This window comes from Callithrix jacchus, chromosome 17 (genome assembly GCF_049354715.1).
Source record: "Callithrix jacchus isolate 240 chromosome 17, calJac240_pri, whole genome shotgun sequence".
NCBI classification, from domain to species: domain Eukaryota; kingdom Metazoa; phylum Chordata; class Mammalia; order Primates; family Cebidae; genus Callithrix; species Callithrix jacchus.
The window spans coordinates 7568180-7584498 of NC_133518.1; the positions used below are offsets into that span (position 1 = coordinate 7568180).

Consider the following 16319-nt stretch of genomic DNA (forward strand, 5'->3'; position numbering starts at 1 on the left):
GGATGGTCTCCATCTCCTGATCCTCCCACCTCAGCCTTACAAAGTGCTGGGATTACAGGAGTGAGCCAACATGCCCGGCCGGATAGAGGTTTTTGACAGAGCAGGAGCATCACCATCATGGAGAAGCACTGCCATTCTAAAGTTCCTCTTCATCAAAAACTGCTTAAATCCAAAGGGCATCAACCTAGTAGCTAAGGTCAGCATGGCCATAAACCACAAATGACATCTCCAACCAGAGACATTCCAACCCTAAGATAAATCCCTCCATGACCAGAGACACGCCAGCCCCCAGACAAATTCCCCTCCAGCTGGAGAGATGCCAGTCCCAAGATAACCTCCCATCTGACCAGAGACATTTCAATCTGCCATAAACTTCTCCCCAACACAGAAACATTCCAAGCCTGTGATAAACTCTCTCACCAATAAATACTCTTAATCTGTTCCTGACTGAAATTGGCCAGAAGCAACTCTCAGGTTTATTCTCCAAAATAAACCTGCCTCTGTTGAGCTGCTTTTTGTGTTTCTTTCCTCTTTCTTTAACTCTTACCATTTTGATCTATCACAATGTCTTCTTCCCACCTGACTCCATGCATTTGCAGAAAAACCTAGGCCACTTGCCTGTAGAATTTCTCACATTTGTGTTTGGCTTAGTGCATCCTTATGGTATAATTTAACATGTATTTCAATTAAACTGACAGAACAAGAGGTATGATCAGATTTAAGTTATTTTACATTCATATCTTTTTGGCAAGAATATTTCAAAGGTGGTGCAGTGTACTTCCAACTGAATCATATTCAGAGGCATGTAACATTGGATTTTCTTTCCCTTATTTGACTTCTTAATTTTGGTTTTTCTGTTACATAAAAATTAGTATTTTATCATGGTCTGTGATTACTAATAATTTAAGAGTTTATGGGAATGTAAGTTTCCTGCTCCTGCTTTGCTGTCTACCATGCATAAAAGCTCCCTGTAGACTCCTCAGAAGCAGATGCTGCCATGCTTCCTATACAGCCTGCAGAATCTTACTGAAATTATGAGACTATCATTCAAACAGAAGCACTATAGTTTTTCAGAACCATTATGATCTCAACATGAAAGAAGAATGATCAAAGGGTTCCAAGCTGTGACTCACCTTAACATGTTCTTTAAGTACTGTGGCATCGATTAAAAGAAAATTTTAGGTTGGGCACAGTGGCTCACAACTGTAATCCCAGCCTCCCAAAGGAGGCCGAGGTGGGTGGATCACAAGGTCAAGAGATTGAGACCATCCTGGCCAATATGGTGAAACCAGTCTCTACTAAAAATACAAAAATTAGCTGGGCATTGTGGTGCATGCATGTAGTTTCAGCTACTTGAGAGGCTGAGGCAGGAGAATTGCTTGGACCAAGGAGGTGGAGGTTGCAGTGAGCCAAGAATTTGCTACTGCACCCCAGTCTGGCGCCTGGTGACAGAGTGAGACTGTGTCTCAAAAAAAAAAAAAAAGGAAATTTGATGAGTGGCATCCACCTAAACAATTTGCTAGGGAAGCTATGTGAAATTATTTAAAAGCATGAGGGGATCTAACAGTACTTATTCTTCATGCAAAAATTTCACAAGTCATATGGAAATGAAAAAAGGTTTTTTTCCCCCTTCTCCTTCTGTGTATCTCATGGGCAATGAATGGAAAAAAAAAGGGGGGGGAGGACTCAAGATGGCACTGTGAGAACAACCCAGGATTGAAGCTCTCGCTGGATGTGCGGAGAGTGTGAGTCGGGGACGCATTTCCAGAAGGATCTTAGTTGCCCACAGAACGGAGAAATTCCCAGGTATAAAAGAGATGTGGGACGCCAGGCAGAGGTCTTGGATGGTGTAGCTGGCAGCTGGTGCGGCTCCGGCCCGCGCCGGAGTGCAGAGGCACTCCACAGCACTCCATACAAAACTGCACTGTTACGGGTGCCCTGTTGAACCAGCAAACTGAGACCTGAGAGGGCTGAACTTGAGACTGAACGGGACTTGGGCAGTGAGCCAGCCCAGGAAATCCCAGGGACAAAGCGTTTGGGCTAGTGCAGTGCGACAAACAAAATGGCGATTCCAAATGCTCCAGTGAGGAGGTTTTCTTAAAGGGCATCTCCATGGGGGAATGGCGTCCGCCATTACCGAGGCAATCAGCCCCCACTGAGGTACACGCCCATTGTTGACGTAGCCTGCCATTGCCGAAACAACCCGGTACAACAAAGAGACTCCGCTGCAGGGCGTAGCCCATGGCAACAGGGCAGAGACCACAGCAGAAGGGCAGAGCCTGCAGCAACAGGGTGAACCTTACACAAGCAGGGCAGAGCCTCGGCAGGCAAACAGTGACTTGACTGCCTCCTAGCTGGGCAGGACAGCGAGGCGGTTACTCAAAAGGAAAGCCTCAACCCCCCCCAAGACAGAGCATCTGAGAAAAGAAGGGTTTTTTTCAGCCTAACAGCCCTGAATGAACAACAGAGCTCACAGCTCAGCACTTGAGCTCCTACAAAGTACAGACTGTCTCCTCAAGCAGCTCCCTGACCCCTCTATATCCAAAAAACTGACATTTGGCAGGCATCATAGTGGGACAAAGATAGCAGAAAAAAACTGGTAGCATCCCTCGCTTTTCCACAGCTGCTATCGGTGCACCCCAGACAGGCAGGGCCTGGAGTGGACCTCAGCAGTCATACAGCAAAGGGGCTAGACTGGTAGAAGGAAAACCAAGTAACAGAAATACTTCATCACCAACAATCTGGGTGTCCACTCAGAGACCCAATTGAAAAGTCAGCAACTACGCAGACCACAGGTGGATAAATCCACAACGATGGGAAGAAACCAGCACAAAAAGGAGGAAAACACCCGAAACCAGAACACCTCGCCTCCTAGAAAGAACCAAAACTCCTCACCAGCAAGAGAACAAAGCTAGACGGAGAATGACTGTGATGAAATGACAGAATTAGACTTCAGAAGGTGGATAATGAGAAACTTTTGTGAGCTAAAAGAACATGTATTAAATCAATGCAAAGAAACTAAGAACCTTGAAAAAGATATGAAAAAAGATTCGAGGAAATGATAACAAGAATGGATAACTTAGAGAGGAATATGAATGAATTAAAGGAGCTGAAAAACACAATACGAGAACTTCACGACGCATGCACAAGTTTCAATAGCCTAATTGACCAAGCAGAAGAAAGAATATCTGAAGTCGAAGATCAACTCAATGAAATAAAACGAGAAACCAAGATCAGAGAAAAAAGTGCAAAAAGGAATGAACAAAGTCTCCAAGAAATGTGGGACTATGTGAAAAGCCCTAACCTATGTTTGATAGGTGTACCAGAAGGGGACGAAGAGAATGAATCCAAGCTGGAAAATACTCTTCAGGACATCATCCAGGAAAATTTCCCCCACCTAGCAAGACAGGCCAACACTCAAATGCAGAAAACACAGAGAACACCACAAAGATATTCTGCAAGAAGAGCAACCCCAAGGCACATAATCGTCAGATTCAACAAGGTTGAAATAAAGGAGAAAATACTAAGGGCAGCCAGAGAGAAAGGTCGGGTCACCCACAAAGGAAAGCCCATCAGACTCACAACAGACCACTCAGCAGAAACACTACAAGCCAGAAGAGAGTGGGGGCCAATATTCAACATTCTTAAAGAAAAGAACTTTCAACCCAGAATTTCATATCCAGCCAAACCGAGCTTCATGAGTGAAGGAAAAATAAAATCCTTTGCGAACAAGCAAGTACTCAGAGATTTTGTCACCCCCAGGCCTGCTTTACAAGAGCTCCTGAAAGAGGCACTACACATAGAAAGGAACAACCAGCACCAGCCATTCCAAAATCACACTAAATGCTAAAGAGCATCAACATAATGAAGAATCTAAAAAACTAAAGGGCAAAAAAGCCTCTTAGCATCAAAATGGCAGTATCAAATTCACACATAACAATATTAACACTAAATGTAAATGGACTAAATGCACCAATCAAAAGACACAGACTGGCACATTGGATAAAAATCCAAAACCCATCAGTGTGCTGTATCCAGGAAACCCATCTCACATGCAAGGATACACAAAGGCTCAAAATAAAGGAATGGAGGAAGATGTACCAAGCAAATGGAGAGCAAAAAAAAAGCAGGAGTTGCAATTCTCATCTCTGATAAAATAGACTTTAAAGCAACAAAGATCAAAAGAGACAAAGAAGGCCATTACATAATGGTAAAAGAATCGATACAACAAGAATAGCTAACGATCCTAAACATATATGGGCCCAATGCAGGAGCACCCAGATACATAAGGCAAGTTCTTAATGACTTACAAAGAGACTTAGACTCCCACACAATAATAGTGGGAGACTTTAACACTCCACTGTCAATATTAGACAGATCAACCAGACAGAAAATCAACAAGGATATCCAGGGCTTGAACTCAGACCTGGAGCAAGCAAACCTGATAGACATTTACAGAACTCTCCACCCAAATCCACAGAATACACATTCTTCTCAGCACCACATCACACCTACTCTAAAATTGACCACATAATTGGAAGTAAATCACTGCTCAACAAATGCAAAACAACTGAAATCATAACAAACAGCCTCTCAGACCATAGTGCAATCAAGTTAGAACTCAGAATTCAGAAACCTACCCAGAACTGCACAGCTTCATGGAAACTGAACAACTGGCTCTTGAATGTTGACTGGGTAAACAATGAAATGAAGGCAGAAATAAAGAAGTTCTTCGAAACCAATGAGAATGAAGACAAGACATGCCAGAATCTCTGGGACACATTTAAAGCAGTCTCTAGAGGAAAGTATATAGCAATAAGTGCCCATATGAGGAGAATGGAGAGATTGAAAATTGACACCCTATCGTCAAAATTGAAAGAGCTAGAGGAGCAAGATCAAAAAAACTCAAAACCCAGCAGAAGACAAGAAATAACTAAGATCAGAGCTGAACTGAAGGAGATTGAGACACGAAAAACCCTTCAAAAAATCAATAAATCCAAGAGCTGGTTTTTTGAAAAGATCAACAAAATAGACAGACTACTAGCCAGATTGATTAAAAAGAAAAGAGAGAATAACCAAATAGATGCAATAAAAAATGATGAAGGGAAAATCACCAGAGATTCCACAGAAATTCAAACCATCATCAGAGAATATTACAAACAACTCTATGCACATAAACTAGTAAACCTGGAAGAAATGGATAAATTCCTGGACTCCTGTGTTCTCCCAAGCCTAAACCAGGAGGAAGCTGAAACTATAAATAGGCCAATAACAAGGGCAGAAGTCGAGGCAGAAATTAAGAGCCTACCACACAAAAAAAGCCCAGGTCCAGACGGGTTCACAGCCGAATTCTACCAGACACACAAAGAGGAGATGGTACCATTCCTTCTAAAACTATTCCAAATAATCCAAAAAGAGGGAATCCTTCTGAAATCATTTTATGAGACCAACATCATCCTGATACCAAAACCTGGCAGAGACCCAGCAAGAAAAGAAAACTTCAGGCCAATATCCATGATGAACATAGATGCAAAAATCTTCAATAAAATATTGGCAAGCCGATTGCAACAGCAAATCAAAAAACTTATTCATCATGATCAAGTAGGATTCATCCCGGGGATGCAAGGCTAGTTCAACATACGCAAGTCTATCAACGTAATTCACCACATAAACAAAACCAAAAACAAAAACCACATGATTATCTCAATTGACGCAGAGAAGGCATTTGACAAAATTCAACAGCCCTTTATGCTAAAAACCTCAATAAACTCGGTATCGATGGAACGTATCTCAAAGTAATAAAAGCTATTTGTGACAAACCAACAGCCAATATCATACTTAATGGGCAAAAACTGGAAGCATTCCCTTTGAAATCCGGCACTAGACAAGGATGCCCTCTTTCACCACTCCTATTCAATATAGTACTGGAAGTTCTAGCCAGAGCAATCAGGCAAGAAAAAGAAATAAAGGGTATTCAAATAGGAAAGGTGGAAGCCAAATTGTCTCTATTTGCAGACGACATGATAGTATACCTAGAGGACCCCATTGCCTCAGCCCAAAAACTCCTGAAACTGATAAGCAACTTCAGCAAAGTCTCAGGATATAAAATCAATGTGCAAAAATCACAAGCATTCGTCTACACCAATAACAGACTTAAAGAAAGCCAAATCAAGAACGAACTGCCATTCGCAATTGCTACAAAAAGAATAAAATACCTTGGAATACAACTCACAAGGAACGTAAGGGACCTCTTCAAGGAAAACTACAAACCACTGCTCAACAAAATCAGAGAGGACACACACAGATGGAGAAACATTCAATGTTCATGGTTAAGAAGAATTAATATCGTGAAAATGGCTATACTGCCCAAAGTAATTTACAGAATCAATGCTATCCCCATCAAGCTACCATTGACTTTCTTCAAAGAACTGGAAAAAACCACCATGAACTTCATATGGAACCAAAAGAGAGCCCGCATAGCCAAGTCAATTCTAAGCAAAAAGAACACAGCGGGGGCATCACACTACCTGATTTCAAACTATACTACAAGGCTACAGTAATCAAAACAGCATGGTACTGGTACCAAAACAGAGATATAGACCAATGGAACAAAACAGAGGCACCGAAGGCAACACAACATATCTACAACCATACAATCTTTGATAAACCTGACAAAAACAAGCAATGGAGAAAGGATTCCCTGTTTAACAAATGGTGTTGGGAAAACTGGCTAGCCATGTGCAGAAAGCAGAAACTGGACCCCTTCCTGACACCTTACACTAAAATTAACTCCAGATGGATTAAAGACTTAAACATAAGACCTGGCACGATAAAAACCCTAGAAGGAAATCTAGACAAAACTATCCAGGACATAGGAGTAGGCAAGGACTTCATGAACAAAACACCAAAAGCATTGGCAGCAAAAGCCAAAATAGACAAATGGGACCTAATCAAACTCCACAGCTTCTGCACTGCAAAAGAAACAGTCACTAGAGTGAATCGGCAACCAACACAATGGGAAAAAATTTTTGCAGTTTACCCATCTGACAAAGGGCTGATATCCAGAATTTACAAAGAACTCAAACGGATTTACAGGAAAAAAACAAGCCCATTCAAAAGTGGGCAAAGGATATGAACAGACACTTTACGAAAGAAGACATATATGAGGCCAACAATCATATGAAAAAATGCTCATCGTCACTGGTCATCAGAGAGATGCAAATCAAAACCACATTGAGATACCATCTCACCCCAGTTAGAATGGCGATCATTAAAAAATCTGGAGACAACAGATGCTGGAGAGGATGTGGAGAAAAAGGAACACTTTTACACTGTTGGTGGGAGTGTAAATTAGTCCAACCATTGTGGAAGACAGTGTGGCGATTCCTCAAGGACTTAGAAATAGAAATTCCATTTGACCCAGCAATCCCATTACTGGGTATATATACAAAGGACTATAAATCATTCTACTATAAGGACACATGTACATGAATGTTCATTGCAGCACTGTTTACAATAGCAAAGACCTGGAATCAACCCAAATGCCCATTGATGATAGACTGGATTGGGAAAATGTGGCACATATACACCATGGAATATTATGCAGCAATCAGAAATGATGAGTTTGTGTCGTTTGTAGGGACATGGATGAATCTGGAGAACATCATTCTCAGCAAACTGACACAAGAACAGAAAATGAAACACGGCATATTCTCACTAATAGGCAGGTGATGAAAAATGAGAACACATGGACACAGGGAGGGGAGTACTAAACACTGGGGTCTATTGGGGGGAAAAGGGGAGGGCCAGTGGGAGGGGGAAGTGGGGAGGGATAGCCTGGGGAGAAATGCCATATGTGGGTGAAGAGGAGAAAGGAAGCAAAACACACTGCCATGTGTGTACCTACGCAATTGTCTTGCATGCTCTGCTCATGTACCCCAGAACCTAAAATGCAATAAAAAATAAAAAAAAGAAAGAAAAAAAGAAGAAATGGAACGTGATGGTTTTTCTGAACAAGAGTCTCAACACTGTGCATTTATTGAGATAGAAATAGTGACCAAGAAATGCAGCAGCTAAATTTGGAAGGAGAGAACTATTGCACAGCCAGAACACTACATATCTGAATCAGACAAGTGAAAACACTTCTTGTTTTCTGTAATGATGTTCTATGGCAAGAGTGGTGACAATGGTGTGTTCCTCAGCAAGCAGATAAAAGTCATCTCCCAACCTTCCAAAAAAAAGCAGCAATTGAAAAATGCTGACTTATGCATTGCCTCAGGAACAAAGGTGGCTTTTCTTTTTGAGACGGAGTCTTGCTCCATTGCAAGGCTGGAGTGCAGTGGCACAATCTCAGCTCACTGCAACCTCCGTTTCCTGGGCTCAAGCAATTCCCCTGCCTCTGCCTCCTGAGTAGCTGGGACTACAGGTGCCTTCCAAGGTGGCTCTGTTTAATCGACTACAATCCCAGACAGTTAGTACCAGATACTTGCATGTGGAAGGAGGTAATTTTCATGCCAGTTCACAGCAATGGGGAGCATTTTACATTCATCTCTTGGATGATGACGAATCAGGAGAAGAATTCACACTCTGCGATAGCTACATCCATTATGGACCAACAGTCAAACTTGTGTGCTCAGTTACTGGCATGGCACTCCCAAGATTGATAATTAGGAAAGTTGATAGGCAGAACGCATTATTGGATGCAGATGATCCTGTGTCACAGCTCCATAAACATGCATTTTACCTTAGGGATACAGAAAGAATGTACTTGTGCCTTTCTCAAGAGAGAATAATTCAATTTCAGGCTACTCCATGCCCAAAAGAACCAAGTAAAGATGATAATTTATGGCACTTCATGGACAATCATTAGCACACATAAGGCAGAGTATATATTTCACAAAGGAATGGACCCTGTCCTTGCCCTGGTCATGCCTATGCCTGTCGTAGAGAGCCTTCAGTTGAATGGTGGTGGAGACACAGCAATGCTTGAATTTACAGGACAGAATTTCCCTCCAAATTTACCAGTGTGGTTTGGGGATGTAGATGCTGAAACTATGTACAGGTGTGGAGAGAGTATGCTGTGTCCTTCCAGACATTTCTGTATCCTGAGAAGGCTGGAGATGGGTCCAGCAACCAGTCCAGCTTGCAGTAACTTTGGTCCTAAATGATGGAATTATTTATTCTGCCATCCTTACCTTTGCCTACACAGCAGAACCAGGGCTGCAGCCACACTGCAGTGCAGCAGGAGCAATCCTTCCAGCCAGTTCAAGCCAGGTGCCCCCTCATGAATCAAATTCAAACAGTGTGGGAAGTTATACAAACACCAGCACAAATTCAACCAGTGTCACATCATCCACAGCAACAGCGTCACCCTATCATCTTTTTATTAGCACTTAAACGGACTTGAGTGTGGCAAACTGTTGACAAAAAAGGAGAAAAAAAATGAACAGTCTTTTGTGGTTTCTTGGGAAAACTTTTCATACCAGGGGATACCATTCAAAATACTATTCAAAGACTCTGCTTTCTATCTGTAGAGCTGATTTGAAATGCAGAAGCCATAGTAAAGCAAAACAAAAAAAAAATTCAAAATGTAGAAACTATTGGAAATGAAATTTTTCAGCTGTTTTGTTGGTTATTGGTTTGTTTTTGTTTAAATGGGCAATAAGTCAATAATGTGGCTGGAATACAAGTAGAACAAACTAGAAGGCACAAGTCTAACATAGTTTTTATGGACCAAGGAACTTATATATTATATAAAAAAAAAACTGGAATAAGCTTTCATAAAAGGTACACTTCACCCTACCTTTTTTTATATCACAGTATTATAGTATGCCTCATTACTTAATAGGTTGTTCTCTTCCCTACTCACCTTTGAGCTTTTGCTCTAAAATGCATTCAGGTTCCAAGCCTGACCACACTTATTACTTATTAATCTCACCATCATACTCTTCCAGGTTTATTTTGGTCTAAGCCTGGAACTTATGCTCTCACGACTCTATGCCATTTCTAAACACACACGTAGAAGCTGAGTCTCTGATCCTATATGCTTTTATTCATTCCATTTAATTTATCACATAGATTGGGAAGGCAAGCTAAAGGCTTTGAAAATGCCCTTTATGTTTTGAGTGAGAGTTGAACACTAATATAATATCTAATTTGCTGCTTACTTCCTTTAAACTGTGGCAATTAAAGGCATCCTTATACACGAATTAATCATGAAATGTTTGTCACTCTTACTGCACAGACTTATCTGCAATCGTAACTGGTTCGCTTTTTGTTTTCTTGTTTTTAATGAAACTGGTACCATCTGTGCTTTCACAGAAAACTTCCGATGCCATTCTTGGGACTAACCTAACTAGTCATGCTAGCCAGAAACTTTACTGGGGAGGAGTTCCTTTTGAAGCAAAATGCTGTTCACTTATTAACCAAGTTACTTTGATTTCAAAAGCAGCTGTGTTTCTGATGAGTACTGAACAACTGTGTGTAATTTTCTGTGTCAGACTTAGGATTTTGTTTTCAAGAACTAATGTGGAATGGATAGGAACAATAGTATATTAGGGTTTCTATTTAACCCTTTCAGTACTGAACTGCATCTCCTTTTATTAATTTTTTTCTGTATCATGATAAATGTTTGCCAGCATTCAGTACTGTATTGGTCCAGATGTAGGTATATATGCTCATTTTTAGCTTATTTTTTGTACCTTGCAGCATACTGTACGCATTTAGTCCTTAACGGGTTTATTTTACTAACTATGCCCCTGTAAGGTTTACTAGCAATAAGATAGAAAATGAAGCAAGTTTATACGATAATTTTGTAGAAAAAAAGAATATGTTCAGTTCCATATTTCAGCCGTGAAAACCTTGCAATACAAGTAGTTTCAATAAATAAAAAAAAAAGGAAATGTAAGCCATTGTTAAAAAAAAAAGTTTATGGGTCGGCCAAGTCTGGCGGCTCACGCCTGTAATCCCAGCACTTTGGGAGGCGGAGGCTGGTGGATCACTTGAGGTCAGTTAGAGACCAGCCTGGCCAACATGGTGGAGCCCCTGTTTCTACTAAAAGCAAAACAACATTTAGCCAGGTGTGGCAGTGTAAGGAGATGGTGATCTACAAAATTTTACTTGTGACAAAATTTTATTGTTGTTTTTGTAAGAAATGATAAAGGAAAATGACTGGATTGCAGATAAGATTAATGTAATGATACATAAGTGTTATGAGTATTTTTTTACATAAATAATATTTTCTGAAGACATGGATAGTAAAAAAGCTAGCATAATAAAATTATACAGGGATAATTTATTAAGATAAAAATGCTCAGTTCACTTTAAGGAAATAAAATTTGTTTTCTGAAAACAAATGGAAAGAAAACAACCATGTTAGCCCAGAGAAAGGAGTACACTTGAATTATAGATGAACAAGGGCATCTACTGTATGTGACTGACGTGCAACCAAGAAGAATAGGTCAAGATAAGGAAAAAGCAGCAGAAACATCAGTTCTCAGACAGATACATTATTACAGTGTGCCCGATTAGTTTATGTCACTTAATTTTTCTATCCAGTTTTATTAATTAATTTTTCTATCATTTTATTAAAATTGGCATGAAATTTCTCATCTAGTATTTCAAGCCTCCAACTGTGAGCTGTATTCAGCTATCATTTATTTCATCAACAAAAAAGATAAAACCAGGAAATAAAATGTGTGTGAGAGAGTCCAGTTGATTGTTTCTTTTACTCTTAATTAACTCCCTTCCCTGTGCCCCTGTCCTGAAACTTTCTGCATTTTTTTCCCTCAGTATTTTTTTTTTGAAATGGAGTCTTGCTCTGTTACTCAGGCTGGGTTGCAGTGGCGTAATCTTGGCTCACTGCAGCCTCTGCCCCCCGGGTTCCTGTGATTCTCCTGCCTCAGCCTCCTGAGTAGCTAAGTTTACAGGCATACACCACCACGCCTGGCTAATTTTTGTATTTTTGGTAGAAAAGGGTTTCTCCATATTGGTCAGGCTGGTCTCGAACTCCTGATCTCGGGTGATCTGCCCTCCTTGGCCTCCTGAAGTGCTGGGATTACAGGCATGAGCCACCATGTCCAGCCCCTCAGTCTTTAGTATACTAATTTTAAATGTGCAAATGGGGTCACCAGGTTAGAGAAGAACCATACCAGGGAAGAACCATATCATGTATCCCACTGATAAGTTCTGCTTATGGAGCTAATGTCTTTCACTGAAGCTGTTTCCAATGTAACTTGATGTAGCATTTAGGATAGTCTCATCATGGAGCACCACTATCTCAGTTGGCTGATACCTGTTTCTTCTAAGAGGAGAATCAGGTAGGTTTTCCTAAAGCACCTTTGGGAAATTGTGCCATTCAGACAGCCGTGTTGTGCTCATACATCCAGAAGGTCTTGCTGGTTATGCACTGACTCTTCGTGTCCTACATTCCTGTGTATTTGCTAGCAGGATGGAATGATGGCTCACTGAAAACTGAAGATGACATAGAAGATGACAAGGGAGAAGAGCAAGTCATGCTCAGTAATGATAGGAAGATGGGCAAAATGTGGTGATCTCACAGGTTTCCATGCCTTAGCTCAGCTCTGATGAAGAGACTCATGGTCATACAGTCTCTTCAGATGATCACAGAGAAAAAGATGGTGACAGAGAGGCAGATGTTTTACTGTTTCCACTTCTGGAACTTGTAGCAAGGTATGAAGAGAGTCAGCACCAGAAAAGATACAGAGTATCGTGTCTGCAGTGGATGAAGCCATCAAAACATGGCTTCTCTTCACCACCAGACAGCACTGACCAACCTATGGCAATAAGTCCCACAGACCAGAACTATACCCATCAAATGCCCCACTCACCATATGTCAGCTCAGAGAACTCTCACAGTGGTGAATTGGTCTCTTTATCCACCAAACCTGATCCCTATAGGCAGGAGAGGCCCAGTACCGAGATGATCATCCAATATAATCTGCACACTGCAGTGAGGATGGAGGCCCGCCCTAAGAGGCCACAACCCTCAGGAAGGCAATGCAGTAAAGGGCTTCTTCTCTCTTTGTCCTGATGAATGGGAATTGCACCAGGAAGATGAACACTAGGAGTAGATGATCAGAGCCTCAGTCCAGTCACTATCTCCACTATGATGACCCAGATGGGCAAACCTTCTGAAGGAAAAGGTCAAAGCAACATCCTGGGTGGCTGGCATTTTCTGAATCTCTATAGGTCATCACAAAGTATAGCAGGAATGGGAGTATTTGGTGCACTTTGATTTTGCAGTTGGCTCTGATGGCCAAGAGACTCAGGGCCAAAACTTCCTCTGACTCAAGGTCCAGGTCATATTTCTGCAGCACGGCTTTGACCCTCACCCCACCTGCACCCACTAGCACAATCTCCAGTAATATTTTCAAATGATTATACTAACATCAGGTTATAAATACTTTTTGTTTCTAATGTGAGCTATATTTTTAAAATATAAAATGTCTTTTTTATGTTAATATGGTACATTTTCCAGGATAAAATGGGCTGTGCTGTAATGGCAAATAAACCCTCCCAGTCTCAGTGGCTGGCCTCCTCAACATTTATTTCTTGCTCATAGGGTCTGCCGTGAGACCAGAGACTCTCCAGAGCAGCTCCCCTTCCACCTTTGCCCAGGAAATAGAACATGTGCATAACTGAGAGAAAAACAGTGTAGAAAAACAAGATGATTTCCTAGAGGATGGCTGAAGTGCTTTGCTAGCATTAGTCCATATGATAAAAAGTAGGGGAGAACATTCTATTTCTTTAATCATCTAAGAGACAGAGTATTCACTTAGAGTCCAATATTTAAACTATTTCTTTGCCTCTTGAATTAAAAGACCTTAATAACATGAATTCATAACTGAAATATAGATATAAACCTATCACAGTTTGGCACAACAGTTTTTATTTCCTCTTGAAATACCAAAGCTGTTTTCTCATGTAACTTGTATATGTGTGTGTGTGTGTGTGTGTGTGTGTATATATATATATATATATGTGTGTGTGTGTGTGTGTGTGTATATATATATATACTTGTATATGTGTGTGTGTGTGTGTGTGTGTATATATATATACTTGTATATGTGTGTGTGTGTGTGTGTGTGTGTATATATATATATATATGTGTGTGTGTGTATATATATATATATACACACATATTTTCAAGGACTGAAATTAATTTCAATGTCTTTAAAACACCAAATAGTATCATATTTCCTGTGAAATCGCTGATTACCTCAAAGGCAGCATTTTAGCATTCTTAGTTGCTTTAAAAGATTGTCAGCAGTGTATAGTAAATATTACATGAGACATTTAAAGAATAGTGCTTGATTTCATCATTTAAAAATTTTAGTCAAGAAGAGGAAAGAGTAATTTCTTAGAATCAAAACTCCTTCATTGGGAAATCATTCATCTTGGAAAAAGCAGAAATATTTTAGCTAATAAAAAAATTTTAGGCTGGATGCGGTGGCTCACACCTGTAATCCCAGCACTTTGGAAGGCTGAGGCAGGTAGATCGTGAGGTCAAAAGATCGAGACCATCCTGGCCAACATGGTGAAACCCCACCTCTACTAAAAATCAGAAGTTAGCTGGGCGTGGTGGTGTGTGCCTGTAGTCCTAGCTGCTTAGTAGGCTGAGGCAGGAGAATTGCTTGAACCCAGGAGGCGGAGGTTGCAGTGAACAGAGATTGCGCCACTGCACTCCAGCCTGGCACCTGGCAACAGAGCAAGACTCTGTCTCAAAATAATAAAAATAAAAAACATTTTATTACTAGATTAGCATTAATTTCTTAAAGTCAAAGCCTTATATGTACCTTTAATTTTTATAAAATTTTAACTATGTGAAAATAAAATATTGAGCATTAAAAGTAAATAGAAAAAATAAAAACCAATGAAATAGAACACATACCAATAATAAAAGCTGTGCTGCCAATAGCTGATGCTTTGAAAAGATTATTAAAAACTGCGAAACACCTAGCAAGAGTACTTTTTTAAAAAGGAAAGCATTATCAATATCAAGAATGTAAAATGAGACATCATTACAGACCCTAGAGATACTACAAGGATTACAATAATATGTGCCGAACAACTTTATGGCAAGAAATTTGACAATTTAAATGAAATGCATTCATTTCAATTTTTCATGATATAGTCACTTGTAACTCTGGAGAGCCCACATAATTTATAAAGCAGCCATCTTCTAGCTTTGTGAGTTCTCTTTAAAAGAGGAACTGGAAGAGTCACAGTAAATGAATGGCATATGCTTTTCACCTTTATATGAGTAGAGAATAATCTGCTAGAGCTTGCAATGCTGAGGTTCAACAGAACAACTTCAGATATTATTACCAGCAGAGAAGATTAAACTTGGGTGTGACCCACAGCCTCACCACCCCTGAACATGCCTGATCTTGTCTGATCTTGGAAACTTGCATATGTTTTATGGCCTTATACCTAAATATGGCTAAGCAATATAGTTAGAACTCTAATATCATGTTGCCTCTTGGACCCATGAAATCAGGTGATAAATTTTGGTATACTGCTCCCACTTTTACTCCATATACACATAAACACTCATCTACACAAATTTCAAAGAATTAGTGAAGGTACATACACATTGATACATACCCTTACTCTCATATAGTCATGTCTTCTCTCTCCCTCACACATGCAGGTACACATACTCTAAAAATTCTTTCTAACTGCATCTTTCAATGCTACTTCAAAAGGGAAATTAATGTCTATGTATTTATAAAAATGTTTGACTTCACTATTGATTATCAGAGAGTATGCCCACTAAAATCCATTTATTCAAAATGAGGTATTTAGAAACTTGTCAATTAACTTATCCTTGTGACTAGTGACCAGCCCATAGCACATCTCTCGGGGAAAGAGTAAAAGCAGTAACTATGAAAACGTGTTACTAAAACTCAATTAGAAACCACTGACTAAAAAAAACTAATGTCATTATTTGAATTTATAAAACTAATTTATAATTTTGAATAATCTATTCCATACCTATAAATACATTATTTGAAAATGTAATTAGTTTTGTAAATGGTCTACACAATGGGTCAACCTGACTCTACAGAGACTTGACCTTGCTGACCTCAGGGTGTTTGTACTGGCAGAATAGGCTGTTTTCTTAAAATAATCTACATAAAATGTCTTGAATTAATCAGGATGAATAAATCAAAGCCTAATTTAGTTGTGTTTGTGCAATGCAGCAGAAGTGACAACAGTTATTGATAAAACATTATCATCCCTTATGTATTTATTCCTTAAGCTATACTATCTTTTAGAAATTTATAAAGCAATAG

At 39.9% G+C, this 16319-nt stretch overlaps 1 pseudogene; it reads left to right on the forward strand.

The window, feature by feature from the left end:
• Positions 1–1530: 1530 nt before the first annotated feature.
• On the forward strand, positions 1531–9396 carry LOC100386534 (recombining binding protein suppressor of hairless pseudogene; annotated as a pseudogene).
• The last annotated feature ends 6923 nt before the right edge of the window (positions 9397–16319 follow it).